This window comes from Haemaphysalis longicornis, unplaced genomic scaffold, assembly GCF_048455015.1.
Source record: "Haemaphysalis longicornis isolate Haplotype H1 unplaced genomic scaffold, Haemaphysalis longicornis Haplotype H1 scaffold_13, whole genome shotgun sequence".
Lineage (NCBI taxonomy): Eukaryota > Metazoa > Arthropoda > Arachnida > Ixodida > Ixodidae > Haemaphysalis > Haemaphysalis longicornis.
Genome location: NW_027526233.1, coordinates 95,669,363 through 95,697,083, shown reverse-complemented (window position 1 = coordinate 95,697,083; position 27,721 = coordinate 95,669,363).

The window sequence follows — 27,721 nt, the reverse complement described above, 5'->3', positions numbered from 1 at the left end:
ATAAAACAGTGTACGCCACTTCTGCAAAGACACACGACTAAATGCAACGTAAAAGAAACCAACAACACACTCCCATACCGTGCTTGTCCGCCACAGAGGAAATTTTCAACCGCCCCGTGACGGCGAAGTGCGGCAAGAAAATTTGTTTACAGCCCTAGGTAAGATAAAGGCTCGTGTAGGGGCTAAGTGGTACCATTTAACAATAAAATGACGCAGGCGCAGAGTCACAGAGACGAGTAAAGAAACAGCTTCATTTTGGCGACGTGTGGCACTGTTTTCCCGGTCGAGCGCCGCTGTCAGTCGCATGAATAGGTGGCGCACGCTCAGGCTTCATTTAGAATACAAAGGCTGGACCACAGAACTCCAACGTAGCTGTATTTTTCATTCAGACAGCGACTACGGAATCCCGCGCTTAGCGAACCAACGACAAATATTCGCTCCCAGCGCACCACGCCCGGCGTGTCACAAAGGTTGCTCGCGCCGGCATAGTTCGCGTCAAAAAGTTCGTTCAAAAGCGTGGAATTTCACGTACCTTTTCTCCATTTGGACCGTTATTTCCGCATTTCGTGCACTGCGGCACGAAGCAATGCTTCGTCATTGTAGTCCATCAGCAAGAGCGGTCAATGCCCGCCTTCCATGTTTTACTAATTGCTTTCGGTTTCAAACGACCGTAACAAAATGGCGGACCTAGTGACCGGAGTCGACGTGAGATGGCGGGGCGCATTTTGCATAGGATCTATTAATCACAATAAGTGCGCTTGTTTAACGGCATACACGACAGACATAAGCGAAGATGACGCAGGGCCGAAATAATCATAATACGTGCGCTTGTTTAACGGCACACCACAGACTACAATCGACGCCAGACGGGTCACGAGGCGATTCAAAAAAGCTGTTCCCGTTTCCGGCCGCGCCGCCGCACGCCGTACTCAGGGTATCGGCCGTCAGCAGGATCTTGCGTGAACAAATTAAAACGACAACTTAAGAAATAATTGCCTCTCTTACTGAATATAGCAGTTTTATTATTTATTGTATGCGTTGTAATAAAGAAGAGTATATTTATAAAGTTTACAAACACAAAATGCGAACTGAAGCTTTTTAGCGCTCGATTGGAACGATAAAAAAGCAACAGATTGCCAGATAACACTGTGCAATGAAATTTGGTATTGTTTTAGAGTAAGTAATCATAGTTGTATTTGGCGTCTGTGTATTTAGCCCCCGATTTTAAGCTTCCTCTCTCCCCAACTTTTGTTTTCTTTTGATATCTGCTTGGTTCTCCAGCGTAGTTTGTGCAGGAGACTAGGTGGCCGTTTCTTGAATTTTTACACATCATTGAGAGTCGCTAGAAATAATAATGTAATAAAATTGTATTTGCTACTACGTTATAACTCCAGTGACCGAAGAGAATGACTATTGCCAGAGGAGGCTGTGATTGCGCTGGTGGGGCCGGAGAGGAACAGGGAACGACAGAATGATGATACGATGTCACCGTTCAAGGTTTTGCTGTGGTGCTTGCAAGGCTGTAGAACAAAAAGTGGGAGGGGGAGTGTTATTGTGTCGTTGTTCGTAACAAGGGCTGATTGTTTTTTCCTGTTTCAACGTGGGTGCCTCCGCTGCTATACATGGAATTCGGCAAAGAGAGGTCCGATCGTAAACCTTTTTATTTTCGGTTGTATACTGTTCCATTTATTTTTGATTGTCCATTTGTGAAACAAGATTTTAGTGAATAGGTAAAATCATTCGAAGCTTGTTTATTATAAATTGCGAAACCCTCATGCAAACACTGCGCATATTCGCGTCAGCAATGTTACTTCATAATAATACGAGAAAAAATTATTAGGTAAATTCGATTTCGTTGAAGACATTCATGCCTTCGGTATAAATTTTTTTTATAGGACTACAAGAGGCATTTAGTAACCCTCTCTTCCCGTATACCCAGACATCGAAATAATCTTTGATCCACTCGAAGAAGCAATGTAGTGCAGAGTGGGATCTAAACATTCAACATGTTTTGTGCAATTTTGCACCTTCTACTAGCATATTTGCACCCTTTGTTTTAATACCCAATCCATAGGGTGCTGTGGTGAACACCCTAATAGGCCGTAAATGCCAATCGGCAACCTTTTCAGCGGCGTATTGCACCCTTTTCAACCACTGTTTACAACCTTTGTTTTGAAGCAACCTCCTGTTGGGGTGTCGGAGCTAAATTAGGCTGCTTAAAAGATGCAAAAAGGGTGTAAAATGTTGAATGCACCCTTTCCGCACCCTTAAGGGTGGAAAAATGTTTAGTGTGTATAGCGGGGTCTCAACGACGAGCAATCATAAACTCCGTGGACGAAAAACCAACAAATGTATGCGATAACGTACTTGAGTTGACGAGTTGGGTGAAAACATCAGTCGATAATTTAACGCTCTAATAAAGCGAGGAAATATCCGCCCTCTAGCGCGCAAAATAGTCATGTGCAAAGGTATCGTCAAAGGAGATCAACTCGAACGCAACATATTTCACTTCTTTGAAATATAAAATACAGCTTTGACCACCCTGTTACCTGAAGATCAGCCCAAGCTGATTGGGAGAACAAGGAAGGATGCTGCTTTGGCAGGTGCACTCGACCTCAGATTCCACCATTGAGCTGCCGGCCATCTCTTTAGCACGTTTTCCTAAACCCAACCACGTTTTCGTAAACCCCAACTATCTCCACGATGTGAAACCTGGGGAGGGGCGAAGCATGCAGTGGATAAGTGTATTCTTGCCGTGTTGGAGGTTTTGCCAACAGACATAAAACCGCTGGGGGTAGAGGTATACAGCTTTTGAGTACAAGTATCTTGTCTTTGAAGGACGACGCGCTTCAGCGCAAGGCGTAAACGTGTGACCCGGTGTTTTTTATTACGTGTTACGTTCTATCGCGAGGCGTAAACAAGTTTCCCGGTGTTTCAGTACCGTGACTACACTAGAAGGCTATTACGACTACGACTGGAGACGCAAGAGCCTTAGCCTCTAAGGTGCTTCTCCCCTAAAAAAGCCTCCGACGTTCGGATTGCTCATCCGAGGAACGAATTATTACGCTATCTGGGCGACTGTGGTCTCGGGGACGGCCATTACTCGAGTGTCCACGGCATGTCAAGAGCAATGAGACCCCGATACTTGGCGCGTCTTTCTTCACTCTTTTCTGCCGTTATAAACATAAACCTTGTTCAAAATTTTAGTTAAGATACTCCTGTAAGTTAATAGTGTCCTAGGCTGCTAGCTTTCCCCTTCATATGTCTTTATTACCAATGACTTAGAGTACATAGTTAGCAGGGGCTCGGGGGGGGGGGGGGGGCAGCCGTGTGGCGAATGGTAACATAACAGGGCTTCCCGTCAGTCGACTGCCCTTGGCAATATCAAAAAACGTGAGACACAGACTAGGATTAACACGAACGTGTCTGCTCATTGAGGTGTCTGAGGGTAACAAGCTACCGTTTTTAAGCATAAAATAGAGTTACGTTATAGCTATAAGCACTCCAGGATGTAGCAGATAACAGTTACTAGGTAGCGTAATCGATTAGTTAAGGGCGTGGACTTTGAACAAAACTGTACAGTTAGCTTTTCTCAGCGTTTGAGACGACTGCCTTTCCTTGCGGTGTAACCTTTATGCATATCCATAGAGTGTGTGGAGTCACTACACAGGTTGCCTCTAAGAAAAGTGTCTGAAGAAACGACTCAACCTAAGGTTCTATGAAATCTCGCATATAAACAAGGTAGAACATAGTGTCATGATGTACTGAAGAACCTTGACGATTCCGGTTGTGGCATTGTAATCATGGCTGCTGCAAAGACACTCACCATTACGTTACAAATCGGCCCACGTCGCTGCTTTATGATGCACAGTATGAACAGTTGATGCTTCCCACAGGTTGCGCTCTAAATCCACGCACAGGACACCAACTCGCGAACGAGAGTTCTGGAGGTCTCCGAGTTGTTCGCTTAAAATATTAAATTAAAATGAAAAGTCGATCTAGAGTTTATGGTCTTGTTGCCAAACAGTGTTTCAACGTCCGAGAAACAGGCGAGACCGAAAAAACAAGAGGAGAGAAATGTCACTTCTCTAGCCCACAAACCGACAGAAGGGCCATTTATTCACTTATGGCTACAGCTTTCAATGATGAATACTTCCACTACGCCTTTGTTTATCACTAAAAGCGGGCATACAGTGCATGTTGCGTCTGTGTTCGCTGTGTCCAATTCTTTGTAGGCTAGTTTGCAGTAAAATAATCGTCTTGTATTGTTTACCCTAAGTGGTTGGTAATAAAGGTCCAATTTAATATGCGTATAGCCAGGTTTTGCGTTCTCTGATAGAAAAGGGATGAGAGTCATTTGTATCCCCAAGGAGCAAATTGTGTATATTGTATTGAATGAAGGTAAAATACAGGTACAAAAAACTGGCCGCGTGTCTGCTCCATTCGTTGCAAATTTCAACAAAAGACAATAGTCTTTATCGACATTTGCCAAGTAAATGCCTCCCTTCGCTTTCCCGCTCACCTCTCATGTTGTTCCTCGTGTGTCGCGCTCCTCCCAAGGTACACACGCCAAATGTTTGCTTAAATCATTTTAAATTTACCGCCTTCCACTGCTCCAGGCCGGGGGCCTCGATGCCAGCGTTGCCGTACGGCGGAGACGGGCGTGGATCGAGGCGTCCTACTTCAACGTTTATAGAACCGCGTTGCCTTGCTCTACGTGCGTTCCAGGCAGAACGAGGAACCTATCTAGTGGAACGTTTCGTAACTGTTGCCTCTTGATTTCTTAAAATGCCACGAGAAGCTACAGTGGCCTGGGCGACAGCAGGCGATGGCGGAGAGAATTTGTTTTGTAGTGGACGAAGTATGTTTTTCGCAAAAATCAAGCATCCTGGATATTTTTTAAATTAACACTACCAATATCACTTAGGTAATATTTGTTATCTCATATTTGCGTAATATCTTGTTCTTCTTCAACAATGTTTACAAGAATGAATATTACGCCGGGCTTAGACGGGTAGATTTGGCTGTGACTACATAAGACTAATGCATAGGCCTTGTTTTACTTTGTTAGTGTGGCTGAATCGAGTTACAGCCAGACAGACAGACCGACCGACAGACAAACAGACATACAGACAGACCAAAATTTCTTGGTTTAAAAAGCCAAAGAAAGGCTATCGTCTTTAAAAAGACTAGTAGACGATAAAGTTGGGCAGCTTCCCCGGAGCCGGAACCGCGAAGGCCGTTTACCGTTTGAAGTAACCAGTTTGTGGAGTAAGCGCCACGTAGAAGCCACGGTTTCAAAAAAGCCCAGTACACGCGCAAGTAGAGTGGCTGCCACTTGTTGAGGGTTGATAAGGAGGTAAATGTTTTTCAACGAAGTAAAGCGCTTTCTGTTGGAAAGAACTCACCTGATTTGACTTGATTTTAATGAATCTGAAAATATTAACTTTGGTTTTCTGTGGAGTAATATTTGGTTTGCAGCCGCAGTACCATTTTGAAACCACTAGAAACCTGTTGTTATATTGCAGAGTGACAGCAGTTTGAGAACAACCAGCGTAACATAAATGTGGCTTTCGTTTCAGTTCAAGACGGTGTGACGAGGTTGAAATATCTTTGGCACAATCAGGTTTGGAAATAGTAAATAATACAGAAACCCAAGTAGATCCTCGGGCATTCCTTGGTTCATTGTATAACTTCAGAAATTGCAGAAAAAGGAAATGTGAAAGGGCTGTTAGCCCACTTACGCCTATTCGGAGAAGCGACATGTTTCCACGGGACAAAGCCTCTGGAATGGTTCAGTTTACGAATGGCCCGTGGAAAAGTTGATGTGCAACCATGGGATGTGTTGATGCGACCATACAAAGACACGACGTGATCGTTAGACGATCACGACTTTCAGATATTTAACGTTTTTGAGTGGCGCCCTGTAATTGGCACACACTCAACATTGCATTCGGGGACGTGAAGTAGACTAAACAGGCTCAAGAAACACGTCAATCCTGAGTTGACGCTTTCATAATCAGCTTACACACTTAACTTTTTTACACCCTTTTTAGCCAAAAAGGGTGTAGCATAAAGGGAAAAAGGGGAACTCGTTACATCCTTTGTCTTGAATCTCGACACCATCTTCAGTACAGTTCAGTTGATTGAAACCAATAACAAGTGTCATAAAGTAGAGGACGATGAAGTGCGCGCGGCGCAGTAACACTAAAAGAAAGAGGAAGGACGCTTCTTCACAGTTCTGGTACGCCGTGGGCATCTTGGCTCTTCCTGGTCCCTTCTTCAACACATCTCGGTGCCGAAAATTCGTTGCTCGATGTTCTCTGAGCTTGCGACGAACCGCCGGGAGAAGAGGGAACGACCATGAACCGATTGAAGCCAAAACGAACGGCCCGGTGGGCCCAGCAAACGAAACTGGTCAACGAAGTGAATGTAGCGCTACAATGTTGAACTCCTGACTTGGTGAACCTTCAGAACTGGCTTGAACGTTTGACAGCGTGTGACGCTGAACTGCAAGCAATTAACGCCGAGCTTGACCCGTTAATTCCCGTCGAGATACCTGAGACTGAGCTTCAGACTATCGTGCAGTACGAAGACGAAGCCATCGGCGCATTATCAAGTTTAAGGAATGTGATAGAGGCTCTCAAGAATTAACGTCCCGCAGCGATTACGCACAATGTTGGCGTCGAGAATTCAGCTTCTCGAGATGACCTTCAGTCTGCCGTTCGGTCAGGTGGACCACGATTACCGAAACTTGACATTACGACCTTTCAAGGAGAAAGAAGTAAATGGCTTCCTTTTTCGAAACAGTTCGAAGCGACTATTGACAAAAATTCTTTATTAACAACAATGGACAAGTTTCATTACCTAAAGTATTTATCGGGCGAGGCTGCGTCAGCCATTGCTAACCTTCACATGACAGAAGCATGATACAAAGATACCATAGACATGCTTCGCTCAAGGTTCGGCGAACCTTTCCGCATCGAGTAAGAACACCTCTAGCGCCTGCGATGCCTGTCAGCTCTAAAGTCGTCTTCTGATGTTGCCGGACTGCGAAGACTTTATGACACCCTGCAAATTTATGTCCGGGGATTAAAAGCCTTGAAGGTGCCTACTACATCGTACGCATCGATGCTTACCGATGTTTTGCTCCGGCGCCTTCCACCGGACATCGGGATCGAGTATCATCGGCGTCGAGCGAATACCGAGCTCCGTTCCGACACAAGACGAATACGTGAAGGCAGCTGACAAAAGGTTACAAGACCTGATATCTTTCATTCAAGTGGAAGTTGAAAGTAGAGAGAAATGCTAGACGATGTTTGATGTAAAAGAAAAGAGATTTGACGCAAACGTTGAACAAAATAGAGGTGCATTTCGCCGAACACATCCTCCAACAGTGGCGGTATTTGAAAACGCTGAAAATGCGCCGACAAAACGAACCTACTGCTGTTTTTGCCGCAGTACCACTCATGAAACGGAGCAGTGTAGGTCAAAGATTCCGGACCATGAGAAAATAGAGATTCTTACAAGAGAAGCCCGCGGCTTCAACTGCACGGCTAAGGGACACCGCTCAAAGGACTGCCAACGAGGGATTTCATGCTCCAAATGTCAACGGAGGCATGCTTCATCGCTATGCTTGCAGTCGACAACCGGGAGTCAACCACCAAAACCTGACTCGGATAAAGCGTACTATGCGGCTGCGTACTCGGGCACAAACGTCGAGCATAGCAAGACCGTACTGCTTCAGACTTTTCGGGCATGGGGTGTCTCCCAGGAGCGACGATGCTTCCTTCGCGTGGTCATCGAAGGTGGCAGCCAAAGGAGTTTTTTACGTGAGGACATCTCCCGAAAACTGAAGCTTCCTGTTGTAGGGGAAGTCTCTCTCGCCATCAACACGTTTGGAAACACTCGCCGAAAGAAAACTCGCAAATATCGTATTGTCCGGCTAAAACTACAAAGCCAGTTTGAACATTCAGAATGCACTCTGGACGGGGTTGAAATTCCCGAAATATGCCACGATATTCAATCATACTTGGCTGATGTTCCTTTCGTGAAGAAGTTCGAAGAAACCAGTAAAATGTTCGGTGATTCAGGCAAATTTGGTTGGAGCACTGGAGACGACAGTATTGGACTTCTAATCGAAGCAGATCAAATGTGGCTGCTTGTGACAGCTGAAGTTACGCGCCATACTAACTCTAGCCTTGTGGCCATGAACACAATTTTCGGCTGGACGTTTCAAGGTGCTACAGACACCATAAACCAAACCGCGCCGTCTAACTGCATGATATGCGTCTTGCACAGTAACATCAGCTGGCCAGAGCAAGATTGTTGCCAAGACGACATTGCCCGACAGTTTTGGGACTTGGAGACTATGGGAATAATTACAAACGACCACGGTGAGATCAAAAACCCAGCGTTAGGAGAATTCGAATCTACAGTTACAAAGATTGATGGACTTTATGAAGTGGCTGTTATGTGGAGGCCCATCGAGAAGACAGCTCTCGGAGACAACCGTTGCGTGGCCATGAGAAGATTAACTTCTTTGATGAAACGCCTGCATACGAGCAAATACCTTCTCGAAAGGTATGAGCAAGCCATACGACCGTACCTGGTTGACTGTCACGCAGAGGTTGTTCGTGAGACACGTTTTACACCAGAAAAGGACAAGCGGATTCACTATATGCCCCACAGAGAAGTCCTCAAGGAATATCGCACAACTACAAAACTACGAGTTGTATTTGATGCATCGTCATCTGCTCCAGGTTTTCTCTCGCTGAATGAATACCTGCACAAGGGAGTCAACTTGAACCCTGAGATACTGGAGCTACTACTGAGGTTGAGGAGGTACCCAGTTGGACTCAGTGCAGATGTAGAGAAGGCATTCCTCCAAATTGGCATCTGGGAGAAAGACCATGACGCCTTCCGGTGTATTCAAGCCTACCAACAGGAACCCCGGCAGACCATCTGCAAGAGTGGCGGATGAAACGTGTTCCTTTTGGAGCTACATCAAGCCCATTTCTCCTCTCGGCCACTATTCAATATCACCTGAGTAAAGCTTCAGAAGAGGACAAGAAGACGGCAGAACTACTGAAAACATCGTTTTACGTTGATGACGTCCTTGCCGGAGCGGATTCAAAAGACAGTGCTCTACGACTCTATGAGCAAGCCAATCGCATCATGCTTAAAGACGGCATAACACTGAACAAGTGCTCGACAAATTCCGCTTCTCTGCAAGGTCATTTTGACGACAGCGAAAAACGTCAAGCGGAAGCAAGCCATCAAGAGCCCGTATTGCCCCCTGAAGACAGAAGAGTTTTTGGCATCGCTTGGAGAAAAGATGATACACTTCACCTTAGCATTAACTCTGCGCTTCTTGCATCCAGCAAGACAACAGCGACAAAAAGGACCGTACTCCAAGCAATAGCTAGAATCTTTGACCCACTATGATTGATTTGTCCATGTGTCATCAAAGGCAAAATCCTGTTCCAGCAGCTTCGGATAGAGAAAAGTCGTTGGGTCATGCGTCTTCCGGATAACCTGAAGTCTGAATAGAATGACTGGATTCATTCTCTTCAAATCTGCAAGAGACAAGAGTCAAACATTACTTGCTTTCCGTGGCAGAAAACAGATCGGACTGTTGGGTAGTTCACATATTTTGTGACGCAAGTCTGCAAGCATATGGGGCGGTAGCTTACCTTCGTTTCGTTAACAGCACAGGAGGAACGGAAGCATCGTTCTTGTTCGCAAAAACGAGAGTGGCTCCAATCAGAAAACTTACCGTACCTAGGTTGGAACTCATGGGAGCGCTCATCGCCGCAAGAATGGGTGCTTTCTGAAAAACAAGGTTTTTGACAGAAGGACAGTTATCACGTTTTGAACGGACTCCTCGATGGCATTGGGATGGATCCATGGCGGCAAGAAGGGTTAATCGTTCGCCATCCAACTCAGTGGTGTCATTGCCCAGGATCTTTCAAACCCGCGGATAGACTAACTCGAGGTTGTTTGGCTGAGGAATTGATTAGCAGCTCACTTTGGTGGGAGGGACCGACCTGGCTTAAGTTGCCCGAAGAAAATTGGCCAGATGACATGCAAGTCTCAAGCCGCGATTTGTCAACAGAGCTGACACATTTGGAACTGACAGGTTGCAACGAAGATGAAGTAGCATAAGTTATACCTGTCGAGAGGTTTAACAGTCTGCATAAGCTTCTCAGAGTGCTTGCATAGACCAGAAGATTTTGTGACAGAAGTTCCGAGCGGTCTACAGGACCACTCTCTACATTCGAAATAAGGACGGCGGAACAATGTTTGGTAAAAGCAGAACAAGCGAAACACTACCATCAAGAGATGAAGCATAATAAATTAGGGCAAGATCCGAAAAACTCCGACATCGCAATGCTTCACCCGTTTATCGATGGCAAAGGACTGCTGCCGGTACGAAGAAGGTTATCATACTTCACTGGAAACGAAGACACGAAGAACCCCGTCAGCCTACCGTCAAGATGTCACTTCAGGAGTTAATCATCGACTAGGTTCACAGAAGACTACTACACAGCAGAATCAGAGACGTGTTAGTGGAATTGCGGGAAAGATTTTGGATACCAAAAGCTCACCTGCGAGTGAAAAGCGTCCTGCATTCATGTAGCACACGTAAAAAATACAAAGCAAAGTCTGCCTCAGCTCCAATGGCACCTCTTCCGGAAGAGAGACTTCGGAAGTCCAACCCGTTTGATATAATCGGACTTGACTTTTCCGGGCCCCTACTGGTTAGAGGAGAAATTCGCAAGGTGTATGTCCTCCTCATCACATGTGCTGTTCTCAGGCCTATACACTTGAAAATAGTTTTATGTTTAACCACACAAGCATTCCTGCATGCCTTCCAGAGGTTTATAGCTCGAATAGCGTGCCCAGTGTAGTTTATTCGGACAACAGCCTTACGTTCAAGCGCGCAAGCAAAGAGTAGCGTTCCCTGTACAGGCTCTGCACTTCTCACAAAATGCGGAACTTCGCTGCTGAAGATGGCACCACATGGAGGTTTAACGTGGAAGCTGCACCTTGGTGGGGCGGATTTTGGGAACGACTGGTCGGTTCGGTAAAGCGAGCCACACGAGTTACGTTGGGCAAGGCATCTGTAACTGAAGAGCAGTTGGGCACACTCATGTGTGAAATAGAAGCAGTCGTAAACTCTCGTCCTCTCACTATCGTGGAAAGCTCCATCAACGAGCCAGAAGTCATCACACGTGCTAACTTTATCATCGGAGACGTTTATCATCATTACCGACTGTGTGCCAAGAACTGTGTGAACAGAATCGTGCTGAAATTACGAAAAAATGGTATTACTGCCAACAACTCTTAAATCTTTTCTGGTCGCGATGGACAAAGAACTACGTTCTTCAACTGTCATCATTACATCGTGTCAAGTCAAAAAAGACCCTATCTATTAAACTTGGAGACGTCGTACTTATCGAAGGAAAGGGTCGACGTGGAATTTGGACAACAGGAATCATAGCAGAAACGCATCCCGGTCGTGACGGCATAGTTCGTGCTTGCAAAGTCCGAATCCCGAATGGACAGTTCCTGACCCGTCCTGTTCAAAAGTTGTACCCTCTCGAGCTCGCCAAGAGCCGCGGGGAGGATGTCATAGAAGTAGAGGATGCTGAAGTGCGCGCGGCGCAGTAGCACTAAAATAAAGAAAGAGGAGGGACGCTTCTTCCCAGTTCTGGTACGCCGTGGGCGTCTTGGCTCTTCCTGGTCCCTTCTTCAACACAACAAGGATACGGTGCATGGGGAACCTTTTTGTGTGAAAAAGGGTGTTCATGAACTTCAACACCCTTGGTTTGTCTTTGGGTGGTAAAAGGGTTTGGAAAAGATGTCCAGCTGTTTATTGAATAAGGTCATGCATATATAATTGCACTGTAAACAACAAGACATCCCCTCCTCACTCAGAAGAAATGTTCAAAAGCAAAAAAAGTATTCGTCTGCAATGATCCCTTGCTTCCATATACGGTGCCCCCATGTCCAAAGTTTGCTTTGAAATTTGAAATATCAATTGAACTTGTAAAATTATAGACTTTAGTAGTGGGGCGAAAAGGGGGTTGAGCGAGTTCAACACGCTTTCCTTTCTGTAGGGTGTTGAAACGGTGTGAAATAGGTATTCAGTTGCAAAAAAAGAAGAGTGGAGCGGGGGTTCAACCCATTTTCTTTCAGTGTTGCTTAGTATTGCTACGTCTTCTAAGCTATGGAATGTTCTTGCTAAGCTAGGATAAGGGATGAGTGGTGAGGCCAAGTTGAACTGGATTTTACAAGGCTGTTGCGGTGTGTCCCCCACACTGACAGCTGATCTAAAGGGAAGACAAGCTAGGTCCACCCTCAGATATGCTGATTCTGCAGCCTTGCCCCGCCATTGCAAGCTGCATCAACTATCCTTCGCTCTAGACTAGTACCTTTGAAATGGTATAGAAAGGACTGCACGTATACGCTTGCGCCTTCTGTGAGCACACTCTAACAGACTCCAAAGCCGGCTTCGCTGTTATCTGCGGTTGTGCACCATTTACGGGAGGCGCAATTCTTTTGGTCTGTCTTTTGTTGCTAAAGCCACCGAGCCTAGTTCACGCTTGAACAACTTCACTTGTTATAAGTTATGCCAATTTATGTTGTGTTAAACATAGCGAGGTACAAAACATACTCCGCTTGCAGAAAATGTTCTGTCCAACCGTATAAAAGGGTATGAAATTCCTCCAAAGGCAGAGGTCTCTTACACTCTTTTCTCGATTTGGAGGTATTTTTTATACCCTTTTTCTTACAGCCTTTTTCTTTACACCCTTTTTGTTAGTTTCCAACACCCTAATTTGTAGCTTAACACCCTTTTGGGTAAAAGGGTGTGGAAATAATGAACACCCTACACCCTTTGAGGGGGTTCAGATGGGTGTTGAGATGGTGGGAATATTTGTTTTTTTATTACATTTTATGACTTATTGGATCTAACAGCTACCTTGCGATTCAAAGGTCCTTGCAAATCCGCATTCTGGTTTGTGTACGCTCACATTAAAATGCATAATGGTGAAATTAGCGCTAAAATATATTATTTTTGCGACAAGCCCCCGGACTCTGTCGGAAGACTTTCCTCCGCTGTCTATAAAAGCAAGAGCAGGAGGTCTATTTTAAAGTAAGTATGTTTTTGTGTTCCCATGAATCCGTTGGTTTTCTTGCTTAATTCATTTGATGGTCAAGTGGGACTTTTGCGTGTTGAATGTGTCTGTGTGTCATGCTGCGCTCTCGGCCCATCCATACCGTCACGCGTAGGTCCGCTGCCATCACCCTTATTTTAGGCTCTTGGGCTACCTTACACCCCGTTTTTAGGGTGTTCACATGAATAACCCATTTTCATCCGTGCACCCTTTTTTAGCGATAGCACATTTTAGGTGTTCGCAATAGGACAAGGTTCTTACACTCTTTTCGGCCAAAAAGTCGGTAAGATAGTTTAGTGCGTAGTTTTCATTATGTATGCCGATACAACTTTTTCGTACGAAATGCACCCCGTCTTTCGCTTGATGCTATGCAGCTTCTGGGTTACCCACACTAAGACTAGATATTGTGTGAGCATAATAAGAAATGTGAAACCAAGCTTTGGCGGGGCTAACCACTATGCATGTCATGAACAACCCCCAGAAGAAGTACGGGCCGAAGAAGGAGATAAAGAAAAGCTCGAAAGCTATTAGGGGCCGCAGAATGGGTATGATATGACTTGGATGAGAAAATTGGAGAATGAGGGACAAGGTGGAGGGCCATATAATGCTGCTGGAGCAAGACGTGGCTCCAGTTCACCCGGAGCTTGACGGGCATGACCGCTAATCAGGCCGCAGGAAACTAGTTCCAGGCTGCGATCCAGGAGGGAGACCCCATAGCAACGCACCATCGTGGTTCCGGATTACAGAACAAGAACCAGCTAAGCTAGCGGGTCGGAAGGTTTGGGCTATACACCGATGCCAGTTCTAGAACTAACCCAGCGATACACATTCCTGCTCCTGGAAGCGACGAGGGGCTCACTACCTGCAAGCATTACGGTACAAGAGTGTCACCTTGATGCCTACGTGAACAATGAAGAGATCGACTGTAAAGTGACGATACACCATCCTTAAGTACTCTTTCGCGAAAAGAAAACACGAGAACGCGCGAGAACACTATTTTGGCGTAGTAGAGTTACTTACATCATTCTGCGATTTACCGCCCGTGTAACGAAATATTTTTTCTGCGTGTCTTATTTGCTTCGTTGGTTGACGTGACATTGCATTGCACCCAATATTTGCGGAAAATCAGACCATGTCGTAAACCAAACGATCATCAGTGCTTTCTTTTTCCCAACAACAATCACCCAATATTGAAGCCTGTTACATAGTATGTCGCAGATTGTGTAGAAAAAGAACGGAGTGTAAACGACGTTGTGGACGTGTAACTTCGGAATAAGGCTGCAAAAAAGTTTGCTTTGTACCCCATATTGATGGAAATCTATGAGTGCGTGACAGACCCAGCGAGAAGACCTTTTGAAAGAAGAAACGTACTTGCTCGTATTGATAAACGCATAGAACCGAGAGATACCGTAGGCCGTTTTTGGAAGGCAAAATTCACACATCACCAAAACAACCCCAGAATGCTACGTTTTTTTATTTATTTTTTATTTTTAGCTCGGGTTTCCACGACCGCTACAAAGCTGTGTCTAACATTTCTGTGGCCAGTGCAAGATTTGATAGAAACTAAAAATTATGCGCAAGTGCTTGAAGCGTTATACTCGTACTTACAACCTCAAACCGTGATTCAACATGTCATATATCACATTCAGCCTCTGCCTAAAGGGTCTAAACCGAAGCCTCTTTTATTCTGCCGACAATGCGTTGACATACCTTCGCTCACTAACTGCACAAAATATGGTACATATGTATATGCGAAAAACGGCATACAGAACGGGAAACGTAGTGCCAACGCTTCAAACCACGCTGTTTTGCCAGAGGCCATTTTTTGTAGTACCAAATAGTAAGTGGAAGTAACAGAATAGGTACCAGCCAACTAACCGACTTAATCAGATTTTATGCATCAATAAGCTTGCAAGATGGCCTTTTGTGGCAAGACAAAGGGGGCGGATTACGTACACGTCGCAGAGTACGTTTTTAGTGAGAAATACTCCACTGGTTGCATCGCGCCGCCCAATGTAGATGAGGTGAGTAAAAAATACAGGCTCTAAACCTTGACCAAACAGCCATTGGAACTTGAGACCTAAATGCAGCGCACAATACCCGGCACAATGTTGCCTGTTTCAACGGTGAATGAACTTCGCGTAATGGAGTAGGACATTACTCGGACTCGTTTACAGAAATTTCAAGATTTAACATTTGTAGCCTCTATTTCCCCAATGTACGAAATCTGTGATCCTTTATTTTCTCAAATAGGCGGAAAGCCAGTGACGGAGACGTTGAAAAAAATACATCACACTGGAAAATGTGGAGTATTCGTGACAACGGTTCGGACCGACACAGGTAACGTGCCCTTTTTTGTGATTAACAACAAAATTTTTCAGCTGGAACTCACACTCCGAAAAGAAAATGGTGTTCACAAAGACACATCCTACGGCTTCGTTGTCAGCTTTCAATTATCCTATATAAGAAAATACATTGCCGTTTCAATTTCAGCAGTGCTACGAAGCGTAGACTGGTACAAAAGCAATAACCCGATGCTTAATCTGCAAGCTCGGCAACAAAAGTGTCGAATGGTGTGATGTAGTTTTTTTTTGCGAAAGGGATGGCTGCAACTTGAAGCAAGCTTAAGGGATATGAAAGGGGCGCGTGTGAAAGCATTCAGCTCAATGTTTGAGAACATTTCCTCGTAGCTACACCAATGCGGAATAAGGCAAAAAAAAAACAAAAAACAAAAGGGGCCTAACCACCAAGCGGTAGTTAAATTTGTTGAATCTACGCACTTCGCAGAAGCAACTTGGCAAAGTGAGGTGGGATATCTGCCGCCTCGCCATTTCAGCAGGGCCAGAGCGTAACTGGCGATTATAGCAAAATACGTCCGCCATGAACGCGGCTGGTTTGTTCTTCATATCCGGTGGTTTAAGCGAGGACGATACAACAAGGACTGTGGAAGCATCAAACTGGTTCACAAGTGACGGCCGCGAAGAAAGACAGTTGGCATGGCTCAACGCCGCAAGATGATCCCCGGCGCTTGAGAGGTCTTCCTTCAGCCTCCTCGCGGCGGGGAGGAGAGGGGAAATAGAAACAAACATAAAGAGGGCCATTTTCTCATATCGACGTCACTGCAGATGACTCCGGAGAAGCCTGCGAGCACGAGCTGAAGGTAGGGGCAGTGGTATTATAAGATGTAGAATCGGCCAGAGTGGAAGCATATATACTGGTTGGCATCAGTTTCCACTATACCACTTTTTAGTGCCAAGCTGCTGTTGTCATGCTGCCTGGTAGTACTGAGAGAAAAAGGTTTTGCTCCATTTTGTTGTCATGTCATGCCTAGGAGCGGGCATGTACGGTTGAATGTTAACTTACGGGTTAGTATGCACGGGCTGCTGACATGCGACACCGAGTTTGCCCTCAGGAACAAAAACATGGGGCAATTCGTGATTACAAAGCGAAGTTAATTGAAGCTCGTGACCTAGACGTCGAGGTCTTCTAGGCTTCGACTAGTGCAGCACCCTGAGTGATCTCTGGGACATATCTGTCCCTCGAGATCTGTTGAGGATTTGGCATAGAGGCGTAGATCATCGTGACAGAAGTGATTCCGCAATATCAATCCCTACTGGCTAACAAAGCTTGGTCGATATTTTCATTTCCCGTGACCAGTTTAATAAATGCCATCTACAGATCGCACTGAATCATTAAAATTTCGCTTACGATGGCGTTCATGATGGCGCGTAACTTTTTTGCTGGAGCTGGATAGGGATAAAGAAATGTTTTCATGGGAAGCACGTCCTCAATAAGATATATCACGATTTTGAAGCAGTGTGTTTGATTTGTCACGTTGAATTTTGCCATTTTGCGTATTTCTACTTTATTCATTTACCTTAGGCGTGGGGGCCTGTGTTCATGAATTTTTAATTTAAATTTTCGTTACAGCTTTCGAGCGAACCTTTCCCTACTTTTGTTCCTACTACATTTTGGGACCATTATAAAAGGCGAAACGGGACACTGGCTTCTATGGTAAAGCGGGTATTCAGCCTTGTGAATTTACCATTGCTTAGCCCAGGGTTGCTTTGGTCTCTCCAGGCAAAACTCTCCCCAGACGCGTGAAGCCTTCTTGTTATCCAACTAGCGTAGGGCGGCCATCTTTTTTTAATGAACGGTAAAATATTTGCAAGCAGTTATTGTTCCCTAGTCTATCTGAAGGGCGAACCACCCGTCTTCGCTATTGAGTCAAGTTAGGGATGTCTTGGACGATATCGCCATTAAATAAGGCCGCAGTTTTTCTTGGATAAGTAAGTACTTAAACCCGACAATAGCGCACTGTTTGAGTACCTCTGATGCCCTTGTGGATGGTTTGGTGCCCATCGTCTTGTTTGGTAGCAGCGCAAACTAAGCCGCATGTATTTGCAGGAGTCGCACTTTCTGCGACTTCCTTGAAGAAGGCGGTGCAGAATGGCTTTAAAAATGGGCTATGTTTCAACGGGTGTTTAGAGCCACCTAATATCGCTTAAACGCACTCCGAACATACGTCAGGAAGACCTAATGTGTGTAGGCGGTGACACTACAGGGTGCAATTTTTGAAGTGTTCGTTTTATTGTTTAGTTACCGCGTAAGGCCTTGCTGAGCTCGTACCAAGTTCGTTTTCTGCGCCTGTCCAGTGATTGAAGGTTTCACAATTGTACCGGAATAGACATTCAAGTAAGACAGGGGCACAGGGCTGAAGCCATAGTTTTATATACTGATTTTCTAACAACGATGCTGTCATTACAACCAATACCCACCGTGTGTATATACCGTCCTCCGGCGACCTTCATAATCGTGTTGTCCTGTTATAGTTGAAGCTCTGCACCACATGCGAATTCTGATGTTCGACTGTTTCTCCAGACGGCGCCGTGTTTTGATTTAGTTTCGGTGGGGATTTCAAAACGTTAGTTGTGGGACGACACTCACACAGTGAGGCCAAGAGGTCTGATAGCACCAGCGGCAGATCGAAATCTTCGAAACCGCACGCGCTCATGCGACGGTCTTGGCTGGGTTCCGACTTTTCTATGCTGAGTCTGGTGTTCGCCTTGAAGATTCGTTGCTTGAGGGTTTACGACCAGCACGCGGGTCTTTTGAGGTCTCTATTGTCCAGCGATGCTGTTTTTTTCTGTAATCACGCGACGCCTTTGCTGGATCGGTGTGCCAAGAGGTTCAGAGGTTCGCGAAATGCTCCCTCCTACATTGTTGTGAAAAGCACCACAACCGTATCATGGTCATAAGCGTCGCAGTTTCCAGGTTGAACAGCGCTTGAGATATTTGCGTAACCTTTGTTGCTCGATACGAAACTTCCCTGGTTTGGCACTGCCAGCCCCGCTTTAAAAGGGCTTTTTCGTGCCTTTTGTCAAAAATTTTATCGCCCCCGCAGCAAGTCGTGATAAGGTGGCGTGCAAGTTGGCTGGTGGTTAGCAGCATGGAATGTTTGTGCTTACGGGTCACAGACCCGCGTGTCTGGGATGAGGGTGTCTATTTTCGGACCGGTAACTAAATAATTTTAGGGCTGATCCTATAAAGGTCGAATATATGTGTATACGCGGATTGTTTTTTTTTCACGTTTCGATGAGTGATCCGAAAGCCAGGGAAGAGTCCTTAAGTGCAGTCCGCTTTTCCTGTAACGTGCGTTCTCTGCGATGAATTAATTGTAAAGGTGGCTGAGAGACGAACGGTTTTCGGCGGCTGAAGGTTTATCGAAATTTGGGGAATCGCGCACAGCAAGATGTCAGAGCAATGTGCAAAATTTGTCCACAACAAAAAATCTGGTGTAGGATGACAGACACTTCAAAGCAAACTTCGCCTAATCAGTGCAGAAAAAAATTTACAAGAAAATCGGAAATCGCGTTAAAAGCAACAATGTTGCTTAATTTCACGCCCGCTTTCTCTCTATCAGAAATATTCAGGAAATTCAATGTAGTAGTAGTGGCGGCGAGATATTTCTGAACTTATCTGGGAGAGATCATGTAATTACTGTTTCCGGTTGGCGTTTGTCTTTACACGCTGCAAGCGTGGCAGTGTTACTTGTGTGTACCAATAGGCATGCCTCCTAATAAAGATTTAGTTCTTGGTGGTCGTCTGCGGCAGCAGCTGCTTCATCATTTTTCAGCGTCTTCTGCCTTGATTCAGAAAATACGACGAGGAAGCGGCTTTTTCGGGGGGCGTAGCCGCCAGTGCAACTTTTATTCACCAGAAAATACGCGAAGTACGAAACGTTTCCTCATTAACACGTCCAAATGGTTCTTTCCGATTGTTATTTATACGAAGGATGGAGGGCTCGGTGTTTGTGTCAACTTATGATAGCCTCACAAAGCCGTCATGACAAATAGCTTTTCTGCACAATCTCGTTCGGCCAACGCGAATTTACAAGAAAGGATTTGTATCAGCCTACAACCAGATTTAGATGCGAAGCATCTCTCTTTCTCGGCTCCGTCGTCTGTCATCCCTCCGTCCACACCTCTCCCCCTACACTATAAAAAAAGAAATAGTTAGCCGGTGCCCGGTTTCGATCCCACGACTCTCTGGCCGCAACGGGAGGTACGTGGCGCTCTTCCCACTGCACTACATAACCGAGACTGGAGCATGTGCTACAAACGCGGCCTATGTCCTTGACTCATTCAAACTACGTCAAGAAGCTACTGATACAACGAAGGCACGCGAAGCTGAATCTCAACGGAAATGACGAACAGAAAACTTTACAGGAGGATGGTGAATTTTCCTGTGGGAAAGCTGTGGCGGGAAGCGCGACGCGCCTTGCAGCTAAACCAGAGAAGAGGACGAAGAGGGTCGGAAGCGGGGTAGGACATTGAGCACGCAATAAAGAAATTTGAGAACCAGGAGGTGTTCCATCAGGTAACGCCGGTGTCGGTCTCTTCGCTGTGTCTACATTTCTCTACATTTCTCTGTCTCTACATGGGGGTTGACATTACGTTCCCATTCGTGCTCCGATAAATGAAACAACATAACGGCAACACAATGGAACCTACACGGCACCGTTATGATGATTAGCATCGTCCTCATGAATCCCCGCGGAAGATGGTGTAATTTTTTTTGCTCGATGATAAAAGCCACACCTTCATGGCTTTAATATGGCCACGAACCATGTTTTGGGTTTGTTTGTGTATGTTTTGGTTTTGCCGACTGCCTGCATCGGGCTATGTTATCTGTGTTATACGTGGACCAAGGAAAGCGCATTTTCTTTTCTTTATGCCGCACGTGTTATGTCCCTTGATAGAGAGAGCTTCGCGAAATAATGTCACCAGCCTAGAATAATATCCTATGATTTACAGTATTCTGGTTGCAATTCGACTTTTGGAGACACCCTCACGTCGAGAGATAAATAACCGTATAGCAGACGCGACGACATTCGATTCGTCGACACCAGTGTTCGCACGTCACATTGCTTGACTGCTGTTTTGTCACCAGTGTATTCTTTGAGTTGTTATGGAACACAAGTTCGCTTCAATAAACCTGTTTTTTTGTTCAAGACTGCTGCGTCGTCTTTGGCTATGTGACATCTAGTAGGTGCTGGGTACGCACCCTTTATGGTCCCAACAACCTATGGAAACCACCCAGCCAGTCCAGCTGGAGCGAGCGGAAGACTGCAGTCTACCGCCCGAGTTTGGTCTCCTGCCAGATGGACCCACAAGAACGACCGCTGAAACCACCACCAAGGTGCAACAGCAATGTCGCCAATCGTCCTGCGTCAGCCCCTGGAACCACAATCATTACGAGTAGCCCCCGCAGAAGGCCCAGAAGAATCTTGGAGAAGCTGTAGCGCGTCCGGATCTTCAACAGGTGGGCCGCGAAGAAACGACGTTCCGGTATGTTTTTGTTACTTGGAAGATTCAGCTTCAACTTGGTCGATAGCCATGAGAGCTCTGTGACAAACTAAACCCAAATGAAAAGCGAGGTCCTTGAGACCTTTACTGCCGTGGTATGAAAAGAACGCGCTACGCTTTTGCTTGAAACTCAAACGCAGCACCCCAACGAAGGGGTCATGATCTTCGTCAAGGAGATGGAGCGACTTTTTCGGCGTTCTGATCCAGAAATAGCGGAGGAGACCAAACTAAAGTTTCTGATGCGAGGGGTAAAGCAAGAGCTCTCCGCATGCCTTCTTCGCCACCCCCCCTCCCAAGACCGTGTCTGAATTCGCGTATGAGGCCGCCGCGATAGCGAAGACGCTCGAAATCTACACGAGGCAGTACGAGCGCCCAGTCAATGCGCTTGTTTTGGAGGCGAGCAGAGCCGGGACAATTAGGTCCGATACATTACGCGAGACAAAACACGCAGTCGTCAGGGAACAACTACGGAAATTCTTCCTAACGACGCCGCAATTCCAAGTCGCCTCTAGGAGCGACGTAATTCGGGAAGAAATTGAACTAGCTTTGTTAACTCCTACGCCATCCGAAATACCCCGCGAATCACAATCTATGACCTACTCTGCGGGTTTTTGTCGACCCCTTCGCCGCCTCCCTGCACCAACTCGTCTTCAAGACGTCCAGGCGTACTACTGCCGTCCACTGTCGACCGCCCGACCCCGTGAGTCCCAAAACCAGACGCTGAGGATGACGGACGTATGGCGAACCGCTGATAATCGTCCGCTGTGCTACCACTGCGAAGAGACCGACCACTTCTACCATCGCTGCCCCTAAAAAAAATTCGGCCCATCTCCCCGCGAGGGAGACTCGAGTAAATGCGTCCAATAGGGGGTGGGTGTATGGCGTTAACGTTTAGTGTTTGGGGAGTTGGTGGTAGTCAATGCGTTGAATCAGCAGCTTCTTGACGTAGTTTGAATGAGTCAAGGAGATAAGGCGCGTTCGTAGCCTTTGATTCTGTGTCGATTTTGTGTCGCAGTGGGAAGAGCACCATGTACATTTCGTTCCGCCCGCAGGGTCGTGGGATCGAAACCAGGCTCCGGTAAGTATTATTTTTTTATATAGTGTAGGGGGAGGGGTGCGGACCTGTTGTTAAGAGCGAGGAGGGTAGCGTGATGCGGGAGAGGAGGAGGGGGGAGAGGGCGCACCTGCGCGCTGAGCTGTTGCGGACGGACGGCGGACGTTACATGTGAGTTAAAGAAATGATCTGCATTTAAAAGGCTCGGTTTGCGAGGGTTCTCTATCGACGCAGCATGCCCCCGACCCGGCCAGCGCCCATCTGAGATCGAACGATACCTTTCCACCACCAACTGTAGACCAGCCCGTTTCAACCACTCGCCGTCGCCCTACCCATTCCAGTAGCCGAACCGCCGTAGAAATGCAGGGTTCCCACATTGAAGGTCCCCTAGCCCACGCGGGGGAAACTAAAAGCAGCAACTTCTGGAGCTGAAGTTGCTCTACGGCAAAAAACCGGCTAACCCTCCAACGACTCAAGGATGCGCCGAAAACCATGAATCACAACATGTCCACATCTTAAGGACCCGACCTAACCCTGACATGACTCGCGAACATGACGGCAGCCACAAGCAGGGTTGCCACTGAGTTTGGAGTGAATTTCGCCAGACGGCGAGCAAGAAGTCGCCAAACTAGCCGTTTTTTTAAGATTTCGCCAAAAATGTCGCCAGACTTGATATCGTGGTAGCACCTAAAAATAAAAGCTTCTAATTTTGTATAATCCCTTAAAGGGGCCCTGAAAGGCATTTTGAGCACACTAAATGAACTAGCGCAACCGTTAGATTGGGTCGTCAACGTCCTCTGTGCCAAGTATTACTGTCTTACGCGCAGCGGAAAGCTCACACTTTTGTTGCAAAGTTTGTCGTTTTTTTCTCACCCTTCCCTTCGTGTTTTTGGACGCTGCCATCTTCACATGTCTACATCATCAATTCCCATATGTTCGTCATGAGCTAGACATCCTGCTATTGGGCGGCTTTTTTACGCACTTCCGGCAAACAGATGAGTCGTCTGCGCAGCGTCGGCTCGCCGGCTGATCTGCCAGCGGAGTGCCGGAGTGCTTGGGCATTTTACGACAAACGAAACAAATGTAAAACAAACGGTTAACCGTTTGTATTGAATGCAACACGGCCATAACACAACATGGATATTCTGTTACCTAAGTACGTTCCATAAAGAAAGCGTTGAACCCCCGTGGCACTTCTTTCGTGCAATCGCAGAGAACGCCCTGAGCCGAATGCCCGGGTTTGACACATACATTTTATTCAACTTCAAAACAATCCAGAGATGCGTTTCTAACGAACACAACGTCACAACATGCGTTGAAAGTCTCAACCACGATTGACAGAGGATGGGTTGCCTCCTGCCCATCGTGAATTCGGTACTCACCTCGCGCGCGGTTTGCGGGGATGAACAGCAAGTCACTTAACTCTGGCGCACAAGCCGATGGCTTTCAGCCACGCACACTGCACATACCCCATGCGAGGTTGAGTCGTACGTCACTCGAGAAAGATAATCCAGACCATGGGAAGCACTATCCACCCGCAGAAGCACAACGTCGCATTTCATCGCGAAATAAAGGCGTCCACAACACACACACCATCGCCTCCTGTAATGCCAAACGCATCTCGCACTTCCCAATGGGAGTGAGTGGTACGCCTGCAGTGCCCACATGTCGCGAAGTGGGGCCCCAAGCTTAACCGGGATCACGCAATCGTAACTGACTTCTGGAGAGGTTTGTGCCTGGTTGCCAAGGCACCCGATGTTTGAGATTGTCAAATAAATGGCGCTCGCTCCAGTGCTAGGAAGCTCAGAGCCGCGACGGAACATATTTTGCCAACGTTGCCGCTCTCCACCAGGCGTCGCCCCAAGCTGAACTGGTCACATGACTGAAGCGTTTTGTGCACGGGTTCTGTATCGGTTTAATATGACTTTTCAGATGCCGCTGGCAGGAATTACCACCGCCGCAAAATAACACCCGGCACCAGCGGAGCCACATCTGATACGGCGCTTTTTAGGATAAACAGTGCGCGGTACATCAAGGGAACGAGCGCACGACCCTCCCCGTGCGGCTGCGAGTTCGCCGCCGATAAAAAGTCATGTGCCGCCAGCAACGTACACCGGCCAGGCCGCCGCATACATGCGGCCAGATTTTTCGTTCGCTTTTCCAGCCTTGAGCGGAGTGCGGGATTCATGGTGTCAACAAAGCTTGCCCGTAGCAGACGACAGTCTGAGCAGCGAAATAGCGGAAGTACGTCACCGCTGCGGAGCGCAGCATTATGGGAGGCAAGGCTCACGCGCCGTCAACAGCGGAGAGTAAGTCGAAAGGAGGAGGAAACGCGAAGCGACGAAAATGCGCGGTTTTTGATTTACGATTTCTCAGCTAATACTCATCGCTTTAACATAATTCTTGCGGGAGGAGATTGCAAATACATTGCTTTATTTGGGTACATGTACATCCATGCATCGGCGGAAGGTATTTCAGGACCCCTTTAAAATCAGCACTGTTCAAAACACTTACATTATATTGACATTTTTCAACGCCAGTCGCATCGTGCGCTTCAAAATTCCTGGTTCTGCGACTGGCCTTTAGATGGGGACACAAGGCTAGTCCGGTTATCATGGTAAACATCTAGTACACTCTAATCATGGTCTTTAACGATGGTGCGGAGCACAAAACAGTATCAGTACAACAAGTAGAAATACCATTGGTGAAAGAGTATAACTATTTAGGGGTATGGCTGAACGACCGCGAAGATTACACGCACGCGCATGAGGCTCACCTTAGGACGAAAGGAAGACGGAACGCGGCTATAATGAAGCATAGAGCCCTCTGGGGATACAGAAAATACGAAATGGTAAGGCGAGTCTGGAAAGGTGTCATGGTACCAGGATTAATTTTTGCAAATTCGGTGGTCTGCAGGAAACCAGAGACCCAAGTGGGCCTGGAGGTGAATAAGAGGGTGGTAGGCAGATTGCCCTAGGGGCCCACAGCAAAACTACAACTGAAGCAGTACAGAGGGATATGGGCTGGTCGTCTTTTGAGGTGAGGGAGGCGCGGAGCAAGATAAAGTTTGAGGAGCGACTCCGTGACATCGAGGACGAAAAATGGGTCGCAAGAGTGCTTAAGTACTTGTATATGACGAGCGTGGACACGCGGAGGAGACGGGATACCAGACAGCTGACTAAGTGGTATGGAAAGTCGGTAAGGCAAAGTGGGGTTTACACAACAGTTAAAAAGCAGGTAAAGGCAGCAGAGACGAGAAAATGGGCACAGAGAACGGAAGCGAAAAAAACCCTGAAGACTGGAAATTAAGAAGAAGGGATCCTATGGCAACACTAGAGGCAGTGAATTGCTCATCGAGGCACGGGTGGGGTGCCTGAGAACCTGGGCATACACGGGTAGTTAGAGGCAGCAGGATGAAATATGTGCATGGCGCGGCAGTGATCGGGCAACTATAGACTATATTGTCAGGAGCTGCATAGAGATAGGACCATCGCGGGGTGAGGGGGAAACGACGCTGGCCAAAACCGACTGCGCTGGCGGAGGCTTTGGGATTTGGGGCAAGGGGGAACCACAACTTCAAGGCAATAGAGGTGAGAAGAGGCGACTGGAGTGGTGGTTGAGGAAAAGTTGGAAAGAAAAGTGTATGCAGGCGGAGTAATCATGCGGGTGAGAATTTAGAACAGCGAGGGAAAAAAAAGAGAGCTGGGAGAGATGAGTTTTAAACAGGGAAGAGGGGAGATGTGAGGGAGGAAGAAAATCTATTAGGTTAGCCGGGAGTAGGTGAGGTAAGCTAATAAAACAGGCAAGTCGGTTGCGGACAACCAACCCCACGATTCAAAGGGAGAGCCACTAAGCATCATCAGTTATCATCATTAACTAAAGTTCCTTTATTGCTTTTAGCCAAAGCCTCTCCTAACTTATTTTTGCTAGTACCGCGGGGTGTAAGGTAACGTAGCAACAGTTGCAGGAAAAGGCAAATTAATAACAATAATAAACATTATAATAACCACGCCGAGGCACCACCTTCACCTTCAGCCATAGTGTTATACAGTAGGCTATGGCTTAGCAGACGAAGGGACTTTTCCACCGACGTAGCATGTGATCGTTATCTTGCAAGCACAGAAAAAAAGTGGTGGCTGCGCTTGGACGCATAGGTACCCAAAAGCGCGCTGAAAGTTAGCTAGCCGCGCGGTGCCCCAGCCGCGGCGGCGAAAGATTGTCACGGGAGCCGTGACAGCTGCGTACGTCTCGCTTTCCGGCCCCCGATGCCTAACCCCGTACCCCCGCCTAGACAAGCGCACTCCACGGGAGAAATGACCACCCTTCGAACGCCGCTTTCTCGGTCTGGCTCGACGTCAAAGCTTCGCACTGCCGCCGGGACAGGTGGAGAAAGGGGAAGCGGATAAAGGGGAGAGCCCTCAGCCGAAAATCGCCAGAAATTCGCCATGTCGCCATTCATGATTTTACGTCACCACGGGTCTCTCAAGGTCGCAAATTTGGCGAAAAGTAGCCCCCAGTGGCAACCCTGGCCACAAGGCACGACGCGTTCCCGACATGACCGAGACAAGACAGCGACAACGACGGCGCACAGTGCCCGACCATCAACACTAACAAACCGAGATGCGACGCCCCGACGAACCCGGAAGGCAGCGTCTGACGTCAAGGTGTCCATCGACGGCTTTGATGTATTTGCGCTCATAGACACTCGAGCCGAATACTCAGTAATGAGTTGAATAAAGTTACTTTTTTCTAATACTACTAAGTTAGAAGAAAGTTTATAACGACTAAGTTTAGTAGAAGAAAGTTAGTACTTTCTACTACTAAAGTTACCACGAAGTTGAAGAAAGTTACTACGAGAGATGGCACGTTTCGCACATACGCAGAGCACGAGGCTATCTCGTAACACCAACTGGAACCAGCCCATCGCGCGTCACCATAGATGGTACTACGTACCATGCTGCATTCGCCATTTTGCCTAACTGCTCCCGTGATGTAATTCTCGGAATGGACTTTGTGACGGAGAACGGCGCAATAATTCATCTGCGAACCACGTCGATAACTTTGTCCTCGGATCACTGCAGCACGCTGGAACTGAACGCAGAACATCGTGCTGCTGTGAAGATCCTCGATGATCACGTCCCTGTGCCACCCCGCGCAAACTTGATGATTGGCGTTTACCGTGAAGATGCTGACGTTGACGTGGATGCTTTTGTAGATGGTGACGAAAGTTTGCTTCTCGTCCATGGTGTTTCCGTCGCAAGAGGCATTGCGCGCTTCAAGCAACGTAAATCCCATGGTTTGGTAATCAATTTCACCGAGGATACCAGCATTTAAACAAGGGCGCTGCAATTACGTTCGTCGAAGAAACGCAAAAGCAACTGACGTGATCGCAGTCGCCGACGTTAAAAATGCAGCCGAAGATGCCTTCAAGCTTCCGCCTCCGTTCGACGTGAACCCGGTGCTACCGCAAGAAAAACGGAACAAATGATTGGTTTGTTTCGTCGCTATAGCGAGAGTTTTTCGTCGAACTCGAAATTACGTCAGACACCCCTAGCGAAGCATCTAATTATACCCGAACATAAAGCCTGACCTACATGACAGTCACCGTACCGCAT